We start from the raw sequence: 8,425 nt of genomic DNA, 5'->3' as shown, positions 1-8,425 counted from the left end.
AAAAAAAAAAAAAAAAAAGTCCTGAAGAAGACTTGAAAATAAGGCCGAAACGTCAGCACAAGTAAATATTTTTTTGTTTATTTGTGTTTTCATGCTGAACGCACCACCCGCCCATCTTCTCCTCTTATTCATCTACGGTAACTATTTTCATTTCATATTTCATTTGCATGATTTCATTCATCTCATGCATTTTGCGATATTTGAAAAAAAAAAAAAGTTATAAACAAACTATTTAATATTAATAAATAAATAATATGCGTTGGCTAAGGAAATATTACATTATGTATTTTCTTCGTTATGGGAGGTTTTCTTAAATACTATATTATTGGATGGACGCTCCTTTTTTCCTTCCTCCTCCCCGAAACTAAATCCTGACTTCACCACTGTCGAAACGACGTCTGAATCAATCAGTCGTTAAACCACTAGATACTACCTAGATTTTAGACTCATCTATTTAATATACCAGCTTCCTGTATAAATAAACACTTCACCTTTGCGGTCAGGTAACAATGGCTTACATTAGCCATGTAATTTAAATACTGCTTTGCTTTAGAGATGTTTGACGAGTCGCCATACAAGGTTTATTAATTTCGAAAATTAACATTCGACCTTGGTGTAAAAGGTTTTAGTCGAAGTATTGAATAGAAATATCGAAAGTATAGTATAGAAATATCGAAAAAATGATATTTTTATAGCACAATAGTGAATTAATTATTAATTAAGACATATATGGCTAAAATTAAGCATAACAGAACTATTTAATTTACTAAAACACAAAAAATATTATAAAAATTATCCTAAATAAGGAAAATAGAGTTCCGCTTTAATAAGTATTAAATTGAATACTGTTGATTCTTAATTTATATTTATTTGTAAAAAATTCCAGTTGTTCATAAAACAACAAAAAAAGAGTTTTATCCACTTCCGTAATCGTAATTATTCATTTTCTCAGCTTTCTGGAGCTGAACAAAACCAGAACAATCTTTTCTCTTCAGACTAGTCTGAAATAAATACATTTGTGAATTCGGTTCTTTCACTATCTGATCTATTACCAGGGAGCCACAATGTCATATTTTTATTTTTATGTTTTATTTTAGCCTAGTATCTTTTGAGACTTAGGGTAAGAAAGCATCAAAATATTTATATTTCCATAAGAATATAAAATTTTTATCAATACTAAAAACAATATAAATGATAAAAATTAAATTAGCAATATTCCATTTTTAAAAGACCCACCAAGAGGTGGCAGCTAATAACCAAGAAAAAACAATATTTTCTATTAAGCAATCATTATTATTATTATTTAAATAAGTAAATTTATTATTTTTCTTATATTGAAGTAAGAGAACTTAATTTTACTTCAAAAATTTTAAAACATCACTACAAGCATATATTATCATAGAGATTTTTTTCTCCAATACCTCATAGCAAATACTCTACACTGAAAATGATGTAACCATGTTCATTTATATTTTTAGAATTGACTATTTCTTTTATATCACTTAAAATTTAAGGTATTGAAACTATTCATGAAGCGATCCTGCGGTGAAATTATGGGCTAGATAAAAACGGATGATTGGATCATCGGAGGCCGGGGAGTGGTGAACCGCCAACAGTCTTCATCAGCGGTTCCGGATGGTTACAGCTGGCGGCCTACAGGATTACGGGGTAGCTTTCACGGGGAGAGGACCAGGGGATTCGACAAGGAATCTCAACAACTCCAAAAGTTTCGGGTAAATAAAAAATAGGGTATGATACAGTCTTCAAGAGAATCTACCTACTAATAATATTTCTAGAGAAGAAGGTCTTAAAACAATTTTCTTTCCAGACATCTAGGAGGATTATCAGATATTGAAGAGAAGGCAAGGTTTTGGTTAAGGAGTTTATCGTGGAAGGATTGATATCAGGTTCTGTCCAAATCGGCAACGTATGGCACGATACATAGAGGCCCTTATGGATAATTTTGTTTGAGCCAAAGTAAGGAGCATTTTGAATTTTAAGGATTGGATACGAGAGGCATTCGATGGTTTGCAATATTAAATACAAAAAATCGGTAATTCAGAGCAACTAAGATATATACATATATGGAGTTTGACTTCGGTAGGCTATACATATTTTAAATTCAAAGGTAGCGAGCGATTTGAACCCTCTTAACAGAAAAATCTTGAAAATAATTAGTTATAATTAGGATTTAAAAATTATACGATGTGCTCTTACTCAAAACAAATTTTATTATATAAGAAATTTATATATGAGAAGATGGCCAGAGTTGCGGTCTTTTTTTGACCCCAACCCTTACAATCTTCTTATATTTAAATTTTTACAGTCAACTATATATACATATAAGAAATTTATATTTTGCCAATTTTTTAAATTAACTATTTAAATGTATTTTGTAACTATCAAGCTATACAATTCTTCTATAATTTGTATCAAGTAAATTTATTAATTGTAGCTCAAATAATTTATAAAAATAAATAAAATTAATTTTAAGTTTTAATCTGTTCCTATAAATAAAATTAGCTTTTTGGAACACCTATTATTTCCCTTTAGTACTTACTGAACAATAATATCAATCATAACTTATATACAAAAAAAAAGATTTGGTATCTTAATATTCGTAGTATTTCTGATGACTGTAAATAAAATTATCTTTTAATAAATTTTGTAATTTAACATCAATTTTTTATTTTCAGATGTTTGTATTTACCTTAAATAAAGTATTTTAGAAATATATTTTATTTATTATTTTTTTAACCACTTTTATTTTCGTTTATCAAAGATGATAAAAATATGTAAAGTGATAAGAACGGATAAAAAACAACCTCACATACGAAATATTATATCAGTATTATAAACGCTTTAAATCTAGGTTTCTTAATGAACAACTTTGACTATTAAATCAGAAACAATTATTTATTCATTTGTATCAATCATACTATATATTTTAATGTTTTCTTTAAAAAAGCATTTTTTTTAACTATTAACAAAAAAAAAACACTAATTGAAAAATTTATCAATTTGTTGGAAATTTAGTTTATTATATTTTATCTCCAGTTCATCTCTTTTAATAAAAAAGTGAATATATTTTGAAATCCTCACTACTTTACTTTGAAATAAATCAATTTAAATAGAACAGAGTCCTAATCACGAATTTCTCGAGAACAACTTGATGAGCTTCCATTGTTGATGAACTGAGTTATTGGAATAGCATTTGCTACAACTTCTATTCAGTGAAGACATGCATTTAAATGAACTGTTTAAAGATAATTACATAACGTGAGAAATCGCTATTTACATAAACATAAAACTGTGCTCCACAGGCGTGGCCAACTCCCCACTCCTTGGTTTCAGATTTGCTCAGGTATGTACACTCCCACTCCCTTGAATATAACCTTTTTAGAGGGAGTTCTTCAATTAATAAATAACAGTCATCAGTGACTGATTAAGTGCCTTATTATATTTAGATTGTATTGGCTAAGAAATATACCGATGGTAAACTTATTCAAATATAAAAACACACCAATCTATTATGAAATCAGTTACTGAGAAGTAGAAGTGAGAATCATAACAACTGTCCGTATGTTATATAAAACATTTATTACAAGCCCTTTAAAAGTGAATATATTCTATTGCGCCTCTTCTAAACCGGGAGAGTAACAATTTATTGATTTACAATTTATACGGAATCGATGTAACGGTCAATCCAAGGGCAACATTTAGTTAATAACAAAGGAAATATTTTATGCCGTTTGAAAATGCTATTTCCTTGGAACTAGCACCCCTAATTGGAAATTCGATTTTCCTTGACCGCTTTATGAGATATTTTTCCAATACATTATCTCGATAAGTCGACAGAACTGTTTATTCCATGAACTGGAAATAAAGTTATGGTTTATATTAGGGATGCGACATGGGCAACAAAACATCGATGTTGAAAAAACATCGCCAAAAATACATCTATGTTTTTAAAATCGATGATTTTTAACAACCATTTCAGTAACATTAAAAGTCAGTTCCAATGACTACGCATGCTCTGGACAGTCTGAAGTTGTTGCTGGAACTAGGGATGCAACATCGACTACAAAAAACATCAGTGTTCAATATTAAAATATCGTTGCTTACAAAACATTGACAAAAATACATCGATGTTTTTGAACATCCATTTCAATAACATAAGGTCTGTTCCAACGACTATGCATGCTACGAACAGTCAGAAGTTGTTGCTGGAACTAGGGATGCAACATCGACTACAAAAAACATCGATGTTTTAAAATATCAATGTTCAATATTAAAATATCGTTGCTTACAAAACATTGCCAAAAATACATCGATGATTTTGAACATTCATTTCGGTAACTTAAGGTCTGTTCCAACGACTTCTGATTATGCAGAATTGCACGGAGCATGCGCAGTATAGAATTTGACAGGGAAAAACACTTACTACGCTTGTTCCAGTCAGTCAGTAGTGGTTGTTGGAACAAAGAATGCGACATCAACAAAAAACATCGATGTTATAAAATATCAATGTTCAATATTAAAATATCGTTGCTTACAAAATATTGCCAAAAATACATCGATGTTTTTGAACATCTATTTCAGTAACAAAAATTCAGTTCCAACGATTACACATGCTCTGGACGCATCCCTAGTTTCAGCAACAACTTTTGACTGTCCGTAGCATGCGTAGTCGTTGGAACTGAATTTTTGTGACTGAAATGGATGTTCTAAAACATCGACGTATTTTTGGCAATGTTTTGTAAGCAACGATATTTTAATATTGAACATTGATATTTTAAAACACCGATGTTTTTTGTAGTTGTAATTTATCTTTATCCCGTTAAGAGCGTGCAGGTTGGAAGTACTTCCTCAACCCACCACATTGTTGATAGGAATCTATTGATACAGTAATTTTTTGTTTTCATTTAGTTACTTTAGAAAAAATGTAAAACATCGATGTTAAACAAATATTGGCTTTAAAAATCGATGTTCTGAGAACAACATCTATGTCTATGTTGCATCCCTAGTTTATATACATTTTTTCAGTCTGTTGTGAAACATGAGTTCGCGTGTTTTCATGGTCAATTGGAATGATAGTAGTAAATATTATAAATTTTAAAAAAGGATTAATAACGGCTCATTATAATCTGTAAACATAAACATAGTTGACAATAAATATCCACTAATCCCACTTTGACTTTCTGGAATAATTAAAACAGACATTTCATTCGAAATGACCCAATAAACTGTTGACACTACTTTCGGACCAAATCCTTTTTGATTTAGCATACGGTCAGACACCTACAACTACGTTACTTTATTTTATATTTACACCTTATTATAAAGCCAATACATCTAATCTAAATTTGAATAAAAATTAAGGTTTGAGATGATTTAGGTCACAAAACATGAAATCTTTAAACAAAAAAAAAATGAACACACGATAATTCTGCATTCATAAGCAACCACTTCCAAGAGATCCATTTTTTATTTTTACCTAAAGGTTTTTCCAATATGAATCTGAGTCTATAAAATGAATTGGCTACTACTTGAAATGTACTACTGTTTTTATTTTTTTTCCATTTCTATAATGTAAATTTTTGTGATTATTTCTATTAATTTTTAAAGTTAAACATTATATATTAAATTAAATAAATTAATTAATTTAATTTAATTAATTATTAAAGTACCGAAATTTAGATTGTTATCATTGTTGTAGTATGGACGGAAAGTGTATATAATATGACAAATTAAATATTAATTTATATATATATGTGATATAATAAAATTATATACGTTAATTTATAAATATATGACAAATTATATATTTGTTTATATTTTATATTTCATATCTATCGTGTATTAATGACAAAAGTAAAGTAGATCAAAAGGAACTACTATTGATAAGAACAATAAATAATTAAAGCCAAGTGGCGTTTCTTTTTATTTTGGACTTAAAATATGAATTACATATTAGACTGATTTTCCCATTTGATGATGAGGGCTCATCACACAACATTTACTTACAATCAACATTGAGCCGAAATTAATCCTTGCTCGTTGTGATTTTCCTGGGTGAGAAATTCAGTTGACGGATCGACTAACTCTACTTTCAACAGTGTTTAGAAAAATACTTATTTTTTTATTAAATATCATGAAAACAACTTCTCCTGCGAAGATAAACGCCATAAACTACTTTATACTAAATAAAACTATCTTTAATTTGATTGCTACCAAATCCCTGTATGTCTAATGGTTCCTGAGATTGATTTATGAAAAAATATATGTTGATTTTTTGAAAAAATATAATTTTTTTCCCGAACAACAAGAAATCAAAATTTTGTCAAATATCATGAAAACTACAACTCTTACGAAGATAAACGTTATAAACTACAGTATAATACATTCTACTACCTTTAATTTGAGTGCTAATAGACATCTGTACCTCTCATGGTTTCTGATATAAACATTTCCCACAATAATTCACACCACAATTTACCAACTACAGATTTTTTATCATATATTTCGTGTAATGTTGCTTTTTAAAAACCTATACCGTGGGAACTAATGAAGGTAAGCTCTACTTGGATTTATATAGTAACAGATTTACTCAAATTTAAAGGATGTTGTATGTTTCCTACTGTTGTAGATGCTTTCAAAAGGATAGAGCTCTGAACGAAAAACTAATTTTTTTTTTACATGTTAACAGCCGCCATTGTGTATTCCCCTTAACAATAATTGACATACTTATCAATTTTTACTAATAATTATAGGTAGTTATCATTAAATTAGTCAAATATTGGGGTGAATTAACTAACTTTTTTTCCATCAGGCTCTTGACTATAAGCTTAGCTAGTTGAGTAAGCACCATCAGAGCAGGCACGTCAATATTAAAGGAATCGGCATTCCTATTGCTATTAGCAGCCTTTCTTATAATTGACCTTTTTAAATCTAGTCTAAGGTTATCGGCAAGTTTCTTTATTTCTAATTCGCAATATCAAGTTCCCTTGATCTTTAGCGCTCGGAATCTCACTCCTGACTATTCTTGAACGACCCCGAGGTCGAGTGGAAACAGGACAAGTACCCGTCGAAGGATAGGCATTCAGTTGTCACTGCATTTCTTGTCGATATCCTTAGCTGAGGGTCCTTCCAGAACAGGAAATCTATACAATCCTTGCATTTTATTGCATCCTTTTGCCGTGAAGTTGAAGGATGGGAGGATTCCATATTTCAGGCATTTCATAATTTCTCCCCTTCCCACACACTGTTGCTAAAATGAATTATAAAACAAAACAAAAATGAGAACAAGGTTTATAGGTAATTTGTAGATAAATTTGTACTCATATGATTCTATAATTATGACCTTTCTGTTTTAATCTTAAATCGGCGGTAATAGTGGGAAACCGTTTTGATTAAGGATTACTTCATTAAGTCAGGAGTTTTTAATCATAAGTTATTTTTAAAAAAATATATAATGGTAGAATATTATGTAGATACACATTTTTTTAATGTTGAGCAGCTACTTGAAAATAAAAAATTGAAATTTTGAAATAAATGGACTACGTTGATTAAAAAACAAAAATTAATAATTCTATAATTTCATCAATTTTATGCAATATAATTAAATGTTAATTTTTTTATTTGACAGTTTATAGCATAATTAGCAAGTACATAACAGGTCTGTTCCAACAACCTCTTCTGACTCTGGAATAGTACGGCAAGCATGTTTAGGAGTTATAGGCGAAAAACTAAAAAAGAAAAGTTCCTTACTTTATTAATTTAATTAATTAATTGGTAAGAGTTTTAGGACCGCCAGGATTCCGTTTCTGTCAAAACCTCTACAGCACATGCTCCTTATAGTCAGAAGTGGTTTTTGGAACATACCTAATATTAAAAAGAAAACTTTATCTGATGATTTTAACATTTTTTTCTCTCCTGAAAGGTTAGGATTTGACAATTATGGTATTTCACACTATTTTCAACGAAATATTATTTAATATTAGAAAGGACACCACTTTAAGTTTGATTATAATTTATAAAAGATTATAAGGTCTTGGATATAATTTTTAGTTATTAATGATTTATTAATAAATAAACAATTTATCCATAATAATTAAGTAGTAGTTTTATTTATAACTAATTTTCACACTGCTCACCAATTTTCACAGGTACCAAAGGGGCGAAACAATGTTAAGTGAACGTTCAACCTCTTTCAAATTCCAATTCTTAGAGTTGCTTGAACTTCCCTTCTAGGAGAGCTACAGGTCTTTTGAAGAAAGGTTTTAACCCTGTGTGACGTTTGACTGGTCTCTTTCCAGTAACCTGAGAAATTCAGTTGGTTGCAGTACACAAGTAACAAACACTGCATAAGGCGGGTCGGCGTGCACACATTTGTAAAAAATGTGATCGTACCTGTATGTATATA

The 8,425-nt window shown here is 29.6% G+C and overlaps 1 protein-coding gene across 1 annotated transcript in view; it reads right to left on the bottom strand.

The window, feature by feature from the left end:
* Positions 1 to 8,425, bottom strand: part of crb (crumbs) — a 246,075-nt gene that overhangs the window by 92,975 nt on the left and 144,675 nt on the right. The window lies entirely within an intron of this gene.

Source organism: Halyomorpha halys, unplaced genomic scaffold (assembly GCF_000696795.3).
Source record: "Halyomorpha halys isolate HHAL.00 unplaced genomic scaffold, Hhal_1.1 Scaffold1464.1, whole genome shotgun sequence".
In the NCBI taxonomy this organism is placed as follows: Eukaryota; Metazoa; Arthropoda; class Insecta; order Hemiptera; family Pentatomidae; genus Halyomorpha; species Halyomorpha halys.
Note: the sequence above shows the minus strand (reverse complement) of the source record. Positions and strands in the feature narration are given on the sequence as shown.